This window comes from Hemicordylus capensis, chromosome 1, assembly GCF_027244095.1.
Source record: "Hemicordylus capensis ecotype Gifberg chromosome 1, rHemCap1.1.pri, whole genome shotgun sequence".
NCBI lineage: Eukaryota > Metazoa > Chordata > Lepidosauria > Squamata > Cordylidae > Hemicordylus > Hemicordylus capensis.
The window spans coordinates 87,420,776-87,435,440 of NC_069657.1; the positions used below are offsets into that span (position 1 = coordinate 87,420,776).

Below are 14,665 nucleotides of genomic sequence, written 5' to 3' on the forward strand. Positions count from 1 at the left end.
GGAGAGGCTCTTTGTGAGAAGAAGCTGGCTGGGGGTGCAGAGAAGAACATATGTGGCTATGTCATGCTTTAAATTGTGTACAAAGCCTAGAGATACACATATGAGGCAGTATATATCTATGATAGATAGATGAATTATTGTTTGATGGAGGTAAAAAATAATAGTAATGGGGGACTTCAATTACCTTGATATCTGCTGGGAGACAACTCCACTAAGCATTGAATACCCAATGATTTTCTGACATGCCTTACTGACAACTTCCCTTTTCCCCTTTGGTGGGGGAAGGAACAAGGGGATCAGTATCCTTAACTTGCTCTTTAGCAATAGAGAAGAGTTGGTAAGTGAGACTGAAGTACTACTACTTCTGCACTTAGGGGAGAAAACTCAAATGCACAGGCATATCATGGAAGGTACCTGGCTTGGCAGTAGCAAATGTGGGGAGGATCTTCAAATTGCAGTTGATCACAAGTTGAACGTGAGTCAGCAATAGTAGGGGTGTGCACAGAACCAGCATGGGCAGTTCGGTTAAAGTTCAAACTCAACTGCCTGGTCTGTGAGCTGGTTCATTAGAACTAGTAGCAGTTTGATTCGAGCTGTTGAGCCGGGTTGAACTAGTTCGACCTGGTTCAATTGCCCTGCTAGTAAAGGGGAATCTGGTAAGTATTCCCCTTTACAAGCAAAGGGGGAATGCCTATTTAAAACTGGGTGTGGGTGGATGGGCAATAAGGCACCTCTCCTGCCCCCCCACAAGTGTCAACTTAGTGTGTGCCAGCTATGAAAAAGGCAAATTCCATGCTAAGGATCATTAGGAAGGGGATTGGAAATAAAAATGCTATTATTATAATGCCCAATTTTGCATAATTTTGGCCCCCTCAACTGTTTTTGGACTACAACTCCCATAATCCCCAGTCACAGTGCCCAATAGCCAGGAATTATGGGAGTTGTAGGCCAACATGATTAACTGTTTTAAATTGTTTTAAATTGTTGCCCTGATTTCCAGGGTTTTTAGCTGTTTAATTGGTTTTATTGTGTTTTAATGGTTTGATTTTAATTGTTAATTTGTTTTTATTGTTTTTATTATGCTGTAAACTGCCCTGAGCCATTTTGGAAGGGTGGTATACAAATCAAATCAATCAATCAATCAATCAATCAATCAATCAATCAAATAAAACATCTGCAGGAGGGCTGAAGTTGAGCAGCCCTGCCTTATACAAATCTATGGTACAGCCACATTTGGAGTATTGCATGCAGTACAAAGGCAGGATGAAGGCATCTCCCAAAGAACCCTCAACCTCCCCTCCCCTGGAGCAATAGAGGGCACACTGAGCATTGGATGCAGAAAGGTCAGAACTGGAACACTCCACTTTGTGAATATGTTCCTAAGAACACTCTGGTCCAAGGTCCATTCATGGGAGACTGACATCATCCGGCTCAACGTGTCCCCCTGGACATTCAGGACACCCTGAATGTAGACTGCTTGAGGTGACACCGCATGCACCACGCACCAGTGCCAAAGATCCATCGACAGGATCAAAAGGCTCCTCGAAGATGTGCTGCCCTGTCGATTGACATAGGTCTTCGCCGTAATTACTGGCAAGAACCCCTTGAGTGCATTGAATATGGTCAGCAACTCTAAGCTGCTGATGTGTTGATGTGTCAAATCCTTTCCCTGGGGGACCAGTGTCTGCTCAGGTGAAACCCAACCCAACCAAGCTCTGATGCGTCTGTAGTAATCACCCAATGAGACCGGGGAGTCCTGAAAGGGGTGCCAAGGCCGCAGTTTCCTGAACCCACTGAGGGGGTGTTTGTTCCAAATGAGCTGGATCCCGAAGGGGGTCGAATATGTCCAAGACCCAGGGCTGGGTCATCCACATCCAAAGGCATGCCAGAGGAAGCACATAAGTAGTGGCTGTCATATGTCTCAACAAACACTGCACCAAGTGCATAGTCTGGGGACCTCTGGCTAGGAACACGGCAGTCAGCCTCGACAGGGTACATATGCGTGCTTCTGGCAGGAAGGCCATCTCCAAGACCATGTCAAAGATCAGCCCAATGACTTGAATTCTGCAGGTCAGTTCCAGCTGGGATTTTGTGAAATTGATCTGGAAACCCAAGCCCTGCAGGGTATCTATGACCATCTCGAGGGCATCCAGAACCACCTGCCTACTGTTTGCCAGGATTACCCAATCATCCAAGTATGGCAGTACTTGTAGGCCATATTCTTACAGGAAAGCCACCACTGGGGCTAGACAAAAATTCTGGGAGCCATCATGAGCCCAAACGGCAGGGCTTTGAACTGGTAGGGGGTCCCCCCTATCTGGAAGCACAGGAAGTGCCGATGCTGAGGGTGTATTGACACATGATAATATGTGTCCATCCACATGTCCTTTTCTAGGATGATCATGATGATTGGTACTGACAGCATCCCGAAACATTTGTACACCAGATGCCGATTCAGAGCCCTGAGGTCTAGGATAGGACGCCGACCTCCGTCTCATTTCGGCACGATGAAGTATCAGGAATAGAAACCAGGACTCTCCGGATTGACGACTCGTTCTACTGCATCTTTGGACAGTAGAGCAGTGACCTCCTGGTCTAACTCTGGAGTGTACTGACCCTGGAAATGGGTGACATCCGACAGAACTCGGGCATAACCTAAGAGTATGATCGTGAGGACCCACTGGTCTGTGGTCACCTCGTCCCATTTTGCCGAAAATGGGGCCAGGCGAGTCCGAAAACTCTCCGAGTCATTGCTTTTTTGGAAAGGGGTTCGGTTGATTCTTTTGAAAAGCTGGTTTGCTAGGTTGTAAGGCTTGATTTGTATCTAGGCTGGAACTTGTTCTTACAAAAGGAACGATCAGACGAAGATCGCTGCTGGAAGGGAGCCTTATGTTGTTGATAAGGCGAACAAGACTTTTGTGGTTTAGGAGCTGGAGAGGAATAGGACATGGGCCTTACCATGCTGCACAGCTTCTGGACCTTTTGAAGCGTGTCATCGGTTTGCTCTGTGAAAAGGCTAGAGCCCTCAAAGGGAAGATCTTCTACACTAGCACGTGCCTCGTAGGTCAGTTAGAGGAACGCAGCCAGGCATGCTGCCTGAGGACCACTTTAGGGTCACTTTAGCTGCACACTCCACCGAATCACTTTAGCCGCACACTCCACTGAGTGTCTGGCCAAATAGAGTTCTTGTTTTGCCACTTGTATAGCTTCCCAAAGGAAAGCCTTGGCTGGATCACGCTTATCCTGCGGAAGCATATCGAAAAAAGGGGCCACCTTCTCCCACAAAAAGTGATTATAATGGGCATTGTAGGCATGATAGTTTGCTACCCTTAAGCGAAGCGCTGAGGCCAAATAGAGCTTTCTCCCAAAGGAGTCCAACTTTCTGCCCTCTATATCACCTGATGCCAACTGGCTATCACCCCTGGTCTTTTGCAAAGACACTTCCACAACAATAGAATTAGGGTTAGGATGATTCTTCAAGAAAGCAGTATCATCCTGCAATTGCACCCTATAAAAGGTTTTCAAGCACCTATTAGGTTGTGAAAGGGTTGCAGGCTTTTTCCAGTGACCCCGTGTGACCCCCCCAAAAAAGCCGAGTTAAGGGGCAAAGCAGTCGCTATCTTGGCCTCTGCATTGATAAGACTGAACAAAGGATCTAACTCTCCTTTATGTTGCATGCCAAGGCTCACCTCTAGGGCAAAAGCCATACGGGTCACATACGCAGAGTACTGTTTATAGTCCTCCGACAGTGAGATGGGTTTTGAGTCTGATTGTATGTCCAATAGAGATGATCCCAGAGAGACATCTTCTGATCCCAGAGAACTAGGATCGCTTTCACAATCTGATTTGGGCGGAGGCAAAGCATCCTGGGCCAGAGCAGTTGATATAGCAGGGGAAGCTGGCTTGCTTCCCACAACTTCCAGTAAAACTATAGAATCGTCGTTTTCAAGTCACAAGAAGTAATACTATCATTAAGTATTACTGTATTACTAAGTATTATTAAGTATTACAGTATTACTAAGTATTACTGCATCTAACAGTAGTCAGACCTCATCTTGAGTACTGTATCCAGTTCTAGATACAGCCCAACTTGTCACACTTTATGACAGCTGTAGATAAGCTGGACTGGTTCAGAGGAGGGTAACAGAGATGGTCAAAGATCTGGGAAACAAGCTCTATGAGAGATGAAAAGACTGAGGAGGGGACATAATAGCATTCTTCAGTTGTTTGAATGACTGTCACATGAATAAGCCAAATACTTGTTCTCTATATCCTAACATGGCATAGCTATGTCTAATGAAATGTTAAAGGAAGATAGATTCAAGATGAACATTAGCCGATATGTCTTAATGGTAAGAACAATTCAACAATGGGACCAGTTACCTAAGATGGTGGTGTAGCCCCTCCAGTGGTACAGCCATCCGTAGGGGATGCTCTAGCTCTAGATTTCCTGCATCAAGCAATGGGTTAGACTAGGTGGTTTACAAGACCCTCCTCCAACTTCATGATTCTATGAGAAACATTGAGAGTAAAGAGAAAATAACAGAATTGTTTTAGAAATAATGGAGGTTGCAGCTGCCCCCTTGAGAAACAGCAGTCTTGATTCTTTCACTCAACAACTAACTAAGCAAATAGTGATTCCTCTTATAGATAAGAATTCTTTGTTTTAAGTTTTGATCCGGAAGCAGCAGGTTCTGAAAGCATAAACGTTATCTGACGTAAAACATCAGAACTTTCCTTTCCTGTTCTGACCATAACAGTATAGATACAATTTACTTCAGCACAAGAAACACATATTCTGATTCACTGTATTATTTGGCCTCAGTATATATGGTTTTCTTCTGTTTCTGACTTGTAGCAGAATCTTTGTTACACATTTGAAGTTCATTACATTCCACAGAAACAATGGAAGGAGTGGTGACTAAATGACAGAATGGTATTTAAGAGAATGCCTTCTTCCATATGAACGCCACACCCTGTTAAGATTTTCAGGGGAGGTTCGTCTGAGGGTGCCGCCAGCTTGTCTGGTGGTGACTCAAAAGAGAGCCTTCTCTGTAGTTGCCCCAGGACTGTGGAATGCACTTCCTGCTGAGATTAGAGCTGCTCCACCCCTATTGGCTTTTAGGAAACAACTAAAGACAAATCTCTTCAGCAAGCTTTTTAGTTAGTTGGTGTGTTTTTAGTGATATTTTAATCTGATTTTTATATGTTCCAACTGATAAATTCTTGCTTTGTTTTATTCTTGGTTAGTTTTATGCTGTAAACCTCTAGAGACTTTGGTAGTGGGCAGCATACACATTTAATAGATAGATAGGTAGATAGATAGATAGATAGATAGATAGATAGATAGATAGATAGATAGAATGGCGATTTGAACTTGGGTCTCCCCGGTCCAAGTCCAGTACTCTAACCACTACACCATGCTGGCTCTCCAGTTGGATTTCTATAGAATCTATAGAAACTATAGATTTCTTCCTGATTTTTGAAGATCCCAATATCTGAACTGATAACTGATCACCATTTTGGCACGGCCATCCTCAGCTGTATTGCAAAACTGGGCCACATGTCACTGAGAAGCATTTCGACTTCTAAGTGCTTCTCCTCACTGCAGCTGAACATGTGTAGGTGACAAAGTTAACTTCCCTTCTGTCAGTATGATGAGACTTGAGTGCACTGGAGAATGAAAAGATGCAATGTTTCTAAGGGGAACCGCACAGCTGGCGAAAGTGGAGCATATTTTTCACTGAGGCTTTCCTGAGTTACAGAAGGTTGGTCATGAGCTTTTCTATCTTTCTAACACGCCAAAGCTTTGGATCTCAACTGATGAAACTCTTGACTTTCCTGCCGACATAATCCATCCTTTTGCTTCCTACTTTTAACAGTACAGTAATTAAATCTATGATATAATAATAGATTCTGTATACTATATTAATTCATATTACTTCTTTTGGGAATACAAACTGCAGCATGTAAAATGTTCTTAATATTTTGTTCTAGGGGAACAATATAACCTCTGCTTTGAGTCTGTAGCAAAGTCAATAAAATACAAGCGAGTCCTAAAAGCTAAGATTAAGAAAATCTATTTTCTTAATTGTTTATAGAGAATGATTCAAAATGCAATCATGACAAGGTTTTACATTTTATACAGGTTAAAAACATTTTAAGTGTTATGCTATAATTTACAGGTAATACAATTTAATTGTACCAAAAATGCTAAGCTATGTGTAATATGAAGCCAAGCCCACTATCCCAACCTACTTAGGAACATCTCTCAAAAGAATAGCAATATTTACCTCTAAGTTATTTTATTCAAATGCATTGATTGTACTTGGAAAAGTACAAATACTGGAGCAAATACCTCCCACATGATCTCACAAAAAGTCTTTGAATCAACCAAACAAACAAAAAGCTGAAGAAAACATATTCATTGATGAGTGTTTATCACCTATAAAGCAGGCCTTGACTTTTTTAAAAAATCTAGGAGTGCGCCCAAAATTTAGGAGCCAGACAATGGACACTTGACAAAATTATCAGACATAGTCACAGACGCTGTGGAAGGGGAGGGTAAATGTGCTTCTCTTTATCCCCTTTACAAGTAACAGAACAGGACTGTCTGGGGTAGATAAAGATTTTAATAATTAATTCTGCCTCTGAATATCCTAGTCTAAATTACACTGTTACATTTCTAGGGACCATGGCTCCCCAGCAGCTGGAATTTGTCAAGCCTTGCCATAAAGTACATTAAAAAAAAAAAAGAGCTCCAGTTTCAAGAAGTACAGCTTGCTTCATTTCTGGTAGACTACCTTGCTTGGATGGGTCATTTGATTCAACTATGAATACACTGGGGGCGGGGGGTGAATTTGGGTTTTCAGACCTTTAGAATTAGTCTTCTAATCATAGTTGTACATGTGGTAATCCGCATATTTGACCTGCACTGGCTCACAATTCATTTCCAGGCCCAGTTCAAAGTACCAGTTAATGCCCTTAAAGCACTTTATCACTTGGGCCAAAGGCAGTTTAGTAATCCCATCCTCTGATGTGAAACTGCCCTCATGTTATTCACATGGTCAAAAACTGTATTCTATCCAGGTTTAGGAGCTGTGTGTGCTCTCAATTTTTGGTTGTGTGGAAGCAAGGTAGGAGGAAAAGCTAAGTAGCTTTTCCTCCTACCTTGCTTCCACACAATCACTTCTACCCAAGTTTTCCTCTTACCTTGCTCCTACACAAGCAAAAATTGGGAGCACACACAGCTCCCAAACCTGGGTAGAACACAGTTTTTGACTGAGTGAATGACCTCGTTAAGTTCTCCAACAGAGGGCTTACTCTGCATCCCAGTACCTGCACAATTGCAGTTTATTTATTTATCATATTTTTCTATCACTTGATATATACTTCTCTAGGTGGTATACAAAATTTAAAAACAATATAAGAATCACAGATTAAAATTTTAAAAACACACAATAAAAGCAATAGCACAAAAGTTATTAAAACAGATTATTAAAATTAATTCCAATTAAAAGTCTGCAAAAATTAAAAGTCTGCAACCTCAAGGTGAGCCTTGAGGGTCTTCCTGAAAACAAACAGAGGAGAAGATGCTCTCATTTTAGCAGGGAGCATATTCCAAAGCCCCAGGGCAGCCACAGAAAAAGCCCGGTCCAGACAAGCCAGCAGCAACCATAACTGGACCTCTCCAGAAGATCATAAAAGGCAGCAGGATTCATGACAAAGAAGGCGCTCTCTTAAAAACCCTGGGTACTAGCCATTAAGGGCTTTATAGGTTATAACCAACACAATGTATTTCACCTGGAAATATACTGGCAGCCAGTGCAGGTCAAGGGGACCAGGGCCTTTTCAGTAACAGTGACTCTTTGGCCCCCACACTTGCTACCTTCTGTCAGGACATGAAGACATTTCTCTTTAAGCAGACATTTGACCTGTCCTGATATTTTGCTGATTTAAAATTCATATTGTGCTGCTGTGTTTTTAAAGATTTTAGTCTTACTGACACTATTTTATTGCTCTTATTGATGGTTGCTTTTATGTTGTCAGCCACTTTTGACACTTCTGTTTACATAGATTTTTATAGATTTTGTAAACAAAATCTATAAAAGTAATTTATTCATTACTAAACTGTCTGGTTGAAATATGTAGAACACAACCTATGTTGTTGTATTATATGCTGGGATTTCTTGCATGATATGCTATCTGTCCAGAGATGTATGTTTAGGACAGACAAAGCAAGAACCACAACGGAAGGCATACATCTTATGTGCCATAATTTCCATGCCTACGCCTATATCTTCCCAGAACTTTTTCAATTAGTGCTAGAAATAACTACTATTACTCAACTTGAAAACTGGCACTCTATGATAATAAACGATTGGTATGAATTAAGTGTCGTCCCAAGTCTCCATATGTTGTCAGTGTTCTGTCCTTCTCAAAGTTTGCTCACATCTTCTCTGAATATTCAATTCCAAGCATCCAACTAAGTTGAGTTTGTGTATCAAGTACAAAGAGCTAGGTTTTAGCAACTTTTGGTTTTGATATAGAGGCTGCTGGTGTAGAAACAAAGCAAAATAAAAATCACACTGTGCACTGCTGATAGTTAATGTTCTGGAATATATAAGGCACAGTTACAGACAAGAGCTACACCTGTATGTCCCACTGCTGGTTTTTTGCACTCAGACAGCAACTGCTCTAGTGTCAAGGGAACTCACTATTTTGTCAAAGGACCAAACTAAACATTACTGAACATCCAGATACCTTTTGTTTTCCAAAAACACCCTTCAGGGGCTCTTAGTTTAGATTGGGGATGCAATGTCGGGGGAAAGGAGGATTAACCCTTTATCTCTCCACCAGGGATTAGTTTATTTATTTTGCTTTTAAAAATATTCATTCATTCATTCATTCATTCATTCATTTATTCATTCATTTGATTTATATACTGCCCTTCCAAAAATGGCTCAGGGTGGTTAGTTGGCTGAGGATGGTTAGGCCAGAGGCACCTATGAAAACTTTCTGAGCAAAATTTGGCGAGGCCACAACATGGAGCGAAGTGCTCAAATACTCCCTATTTGTGTGCCATGGTACCAATCCTGACCAGATGTCTTGTAGTTGCTATTTACATTTAGAGAAGAAAGAAAGAAAGAAAGAAAGAAAGAAAGAAGGAAAGAAGGAAAGAAGGAAAGAAAGAGAGTGAGTGAGTGAGTGAGTTTGTTATTCTGTGTGGTCTGGCCTATTTGCATATTCTAGAATGAATGTAAGTTTTTACACTACCCTATAATCCATATACCATCAAAAGTTATACAGAATTACCAGATGCCATTTTGTCTAAGTGCCTTTGTATTTCTTTCTTTTTACTATAAATATTATCAAAATTTGATTTCTTTAAATGTTCAATTCTGCTGTTTTAAACTATAAACCCATGACAGGTCTTTTCACAGTCTGCTCACCTATGATTGCTCTGTCCATGCACTACTAGAATTTTGCTTTTTGTGCATTACTGGAGTTCTTCTGGTTAATTTTATATGAGAATTATAAGGTGTCCCAATGGACCCATTGAAACAACTGGGTTGGTGGCAAATAACTGAGGTTTATATAGTTTGGGGTCTGTAGAGCTCTAGAAAAGTTTAAAAATAACTCTGTGCCTCCTCATGTTTCCCAAAGCATACACATAGGTTAATATGAGTAATATTAAGAATATTTAAAGACTACTTTACTACCAAAAATGGTTATCAAAGAGCTTACATAATAAAAGATAAGTGGTATCGATCCCCAAAGGGCTCACAATAGAAAAAGAAACAAAAGACAGCTGCAACAGCCACTGGAAGGGACACTGTGTTGGGATTAATATAGGCAGTTTTTCTCCCCACTGCTGATTATGAAAGCCCTACTTTAAAAGGCGATTCTTTGCCCATTTAGCAGAAATGAGGGAATGCTGTCCATACTTTATACATATTTGCTCTAAGAAACACTGGGCTAAAAGGGTGTAATCACAGTAGTGCACGTGCCAAGTGTTCAAGCAGTTGTCAGGCTTGCTGTAAAAAGTGTTTACATAAGGGCAACTTAGTGAATGGTCAGTTCCCACAGAATACCATTTTAAAAACTGAGCAAGTGCAGAAAATAAATTATAGTGCAGAAAGATCATTGTTTTGGTTGGAGAAATTCTAATGTCATTGATTCAAGGAGTGAACGTGAGAATGTAATGGAAGCTGATGTTGGTTTTGCATTGATCAACTAGTACCCAGATTATACAAGCTACAGCCTGAGAGCCTACTAGCTTTGTTTGTACATGCATTTCCAAACATGGAGGTCCCATGTAATTACAACTGACAGTACTGACAACCTAGAATGAAAATTGTGTCCTGCCTCAATTAGACCATGTGCAATGGAAGCACACACACATATTCTCAAGTGCATCAGTTTACATCTCAGGCTAAAGGCATATACAATAGTGTTCTATCATCCTACATAGGTCAAATACTTGTCAGCTCAGTTATCAACAAGCTAACATAACAGTTTTAGATGGATTTTCCTTTCAGTTAATGTGCTTTTTAATTTCAGAAATATATCAGAAAAACAAATTAACCATATTTAAAAGACAGAAATAAAGCACTCTTTCAGTGAATAGGTTGAAATACCACATAAGAAAATACAAATATTTGTTGTATTAAAAGTATCCAACAAATATTTTTCATTGAATAAGCTGACAAGTGCAATAGGCCTCATATAGTGTGCGAGGAAGCAAATACCTGAATCACTGCATGCTTAAATTTAGACACTTAGACTCTCCACACGAGCAGTGTGGAGAGCTGTAAGGGGTTTTTGACTCACATCCTGTGTCTCAGTTGGAAGGCTACTCTGTGAAGAGCAGACACATCTGAGAAGGTGAAACATCTGAGAAGGTGAAACTTTCTAAACATCTAGCCTTTCCCCCTTCAAATAAACTAACAGGAAGAGGGGAGATTTTCAGGGGCTCTTTCTCTTTAAGGGGTAGGTCTCTCTCTCTCTCTCTCTCTCTCTCTCTCTCTCTCTCTCTGTGTGTGTGTTATTTGCTAGGGTTAGAATTTCCCAGGGCTAGGATTTGCTAGGGCTACCACACTCCAGTGTTTACTTTGTCCCTGCCTAGAGCGGGTGGAGTCAGCTAGAGCTGGGAGAGGCCCCACATTCCTTTGACTCACATCCTGTGTCTCAGTTGGAAGGCTATTCTACATAAGAGTTGAAGGCCCGAGAACATAGAGAACAGAGCATAGCAAACAGGGATAGCAAACAGGACGTAGGAGTTTTGCAGGAGTTTAGCGGGAAGTGTGTGAGGGAGCTCCTTCACAAGGAGCCTGGTGGAGAAGAGAATGTAAGTACAAATCCCTCCCTCATATCCCTCATATTCTTGGGAAAGGCTGTTTGGGCAGATAAATAGCTGACCATTACAGCTGAGACCTATCCTTCTAATAAACTATCTAATAAACAGATAATAAACTACTTCTAATAAACTATCTCTAAATACTGTGAACAGCCAACAAAAACAGTATGAAGATAGAAAGTAAGCAGGGGAAGGGGCACTTCCCAGTGTAATGCACAGAGTGCCACACGTATGACTATTTGCCCCATGGGCAGAAGTCATGGGTGTGTGCTCGGTGCAAGGAGCTCCTGGTCCTCAAGGAACAAATTCTTTCCCTTGAGAGCAAGGTGGCAGATCTGGAGAAGCTCAGAGAGACAGAGAGGCATGTGGACGAAACCTTCAGGAATGTGATAGAGGCATCCCACTCCAGGGCTGGTAGCTCCTATGCTGTCAGGGAGAATGAAGGTCTTGGGCAAGAAGGACATTGTTCTGAGGAACAGGAAAATGCTCCTTTAGAAGGGACTCCTTCCATGGATGATGAGCCCATATCCTCTTGCACAGGGGATACTCCTCTGGGGGGTTGGGGCCTCCTTGTGGTGGGTGATTCGATCATTAGAGCTATAGCGAGATGGGTTTGAGACCTGCGCGATGACCGCACAGTGACTTGCCTGCCTGGTGCGAAGGTTGTGGACATCACGCAGCGTCTAGATAAGCTCCTAGGCAGTGCTGGGAAGCAGACAGCTGTCATGGTGCACGTTGACACCAACGATGTGGGGAAATGTAGTCGGGAGGTCCTGGAAGCCAAATTTAGGCTGATGGGTAGTGTATTGAAGTCCAGGACCCCCAAGGTAGCATTCTCAGAAATGCTACCTATTCCACACGCAGGTACAGTGAGACAGGCAGAGCTGAGGGGTTTCAATGCGTGGATGAGACCTTGGTGCCAGGAGAAGGGGTTTAGATTTGTTAGGCACTGGGATACATTATGGGGCCAGCAAGGCCTGTACAAAAGGGATGGGCTGCACTTGGAATCAAGATGGAACCAGACTGCTGGCGCTTAAAATCAAAAAGGTTGCAGAGCAGCTTTTAAAATGACACCTGGGGAACAGCCAATGGGAGCTGGGCAGTATCCCATTTGGCAAAATCCATCCTTTAAAGTGTGAGGGTGTAAAGAATTCAGATAAAACAGAAGGGGACAGAGCAGAGCCACATAAAGAGTAGATGGGAGCATGTGCCAGCAGGTCAAGGAGTCAAAAGAATAGCATAAATCAGGTGAGAGATTCAGCATATAGCTGCTTATCTGCCAATGACAGAAGCCTCCGAACCAAGATGGGTGAGCTGGAGTGCTTGGTTGCTAACACAGAAATAGATATAGTGGGCATAACAGCAACATGGTGGAACAGTGAGAACCAGTGGGACACTGTTATCCCTGGGTATAAACTCTATAGAAAGGACAGGGAGGGGCGCCTTGGAGGAGGGGTAGCACTGTATGTTAAAGAAGGTACAGTATCTAATAAGCTAGAAAACCTAGGTGGACTGGAGTCCTCCACAGAAACCCTGTGGGTGACAATACAAGGCCTGAAAGGGAACATGCTACTGGGGACATGCTATTGCCCTCCGGATCAAAACGCAGACAGTGACTGGGAGTTGCAGCAGGAAAGCAGGGAGGTGTCTAGGAGAGGCAGGGCTGTAATTATGGGTGACTTCAATTACCCACACATAGACTGGGTAAATTCACATTCAGGTCAGGACAAAGAGGTCAAATTTCTAGATACGCTAAATGACTATGCCCTAGAACAGTTGGTCTTGGAACCAACCAGAGAGAAGGTGAACTTGGACCTAATTCTGAGAGGCACCCAGGACCTGGTGCATGATGTCAGTGTCATCGACCCTTTAGGGAACAGTGACCATAGTGCCATCAAATTCAGCATACATGCGGGGAGAGAATCACCAAGGACATCTAACACAGGCATTTTGAATTTCAGAAGAGGAAACTTCTCTAAAATGAGGAGTATGGTGAAAAGAAAGCTGAAAGGGAAAATCAGGAAAGTCACTTCACTCCAGAGTGCATGGAGTTAACACCACAATACGAGAAGCCGAGTTAGATTGTATACCCAAAAGGAGGAAAGGTACCACTAAGTCTAGGAGGATGCCAGCATGGCTAACGGGTACCGTCAAGGAAGCCATAAAAGGGAAGAAGACGTCCTTCCGAAATTTGAAGGCCTGTCCAAATGAAGAGAACAGAAAGGAACACAAACTCTGGCAAAAGAAATGCAAGGCAACAATAAGGGAGGCAAAAAGAGAGTTTGAGGAACATTTAGCCAAAAGTATCAAGGGGAATTAAAAAAACTTCTTTAAATACATCAGAAGCAGGAAACCTGCCAGGGAGACAGTTGGACCATTAGACAATGAGGGAGTGAAAGGGATTATTAAGGAGGATACGGAGGTGGAAGAGAAGCTGAATGAGTTCTTTGCGTCAGTCTTCACAGCAGAGGATACTGAGCATATACCTGTTCCTGAACCAGGCTTTTTAGGATGGAGGCTAGAGAGCTGAGTGAGATAGAAGTGACAAGAGATGATGTTCTAAACTGTCTGGAAAAATTGAAAGCTAACAAATCACCAGGTCCGGATGGCATCCATCCAAGAGTCCTCAAAGAACTCAAATGTGAAATTGCTGACCTCCTTGCTAAAATATATAACTTATTCCTGAAGTCAGGCTCAGTACTAGAGGACTGGAGAGTAGCAAATGTAACACCGATTTTCAAGAAGGGATCCAGGGGTGATCCGGGAAATTACAGGCCGGTTAGACTAATGTCCGTTCCAGGCAAATTGATGGAAAGCATCTTCAAGGATAAAATTGTAAAGCACATAGAAGAACAGGCCCTTCTGGGAGTGAACCAGCATGGCTTCTGCAAAGGTAAATCTTGCCTCACCAACCTTTTGGACTTCTTTGAGAGTGTCAACAAGTGTGTGGATCAAGGTGATCCAGTTGACATAGTATACCCGGACTTCCAAAAGGCTTTTGACAAAGTTCCTTATCAAAGATTCCTGAGGAAACTTATCAGTCATGGGATAAGGGGACAAGTACATGTGTGGATTGCTAACTTGTTGAAAGACAGGAAACAGAGGGTAGGTATAAATGGAGAGTTTTCACAATGGAGAGAAGTGGGGTCCCCCAGGGATCTGTACTGGGACTGGTGCTTTTTAATTTATTCATAAATTATCTAGAAGCAGGGGTAAACAGCAAGGTATCCAAATTTGCAGATGATACCAAACTCTTCCGGGTAGTGAAATCCAAAACAGATTGTGAGGATCTCCAAAAGGATATCT

The 14,665-nt window shown here is 42.3% G+C and overlaps 1 protein-coding gene across 7 annotated transcripts in view; it reads right to left on the reverse strand.

The window, feature by feature from the left end:
• Positions 1-14,665, reverse strand: part of TSPAN18 (tetraspanin 18) — a 301,343-nt gene that overhangs the window by 79,534 nt on the left and 207,144 nt on the right. Inside the window, exon 4 of one of the 7 annotated variants that reach the window (XM_053263521.1) lies at positions 4,384-4,510. The exons of the other annotated variants lie outside the window; for them this stretch is intronic. The gene's annotated coding sequence lies outside the window, so the exon portion shown is untranslated. The remainder of the gene's footprint in view (positions 1-4,383; positions 4,511-14,665) is intronic. 7 annotated transcript variants of the gene reach the window in all.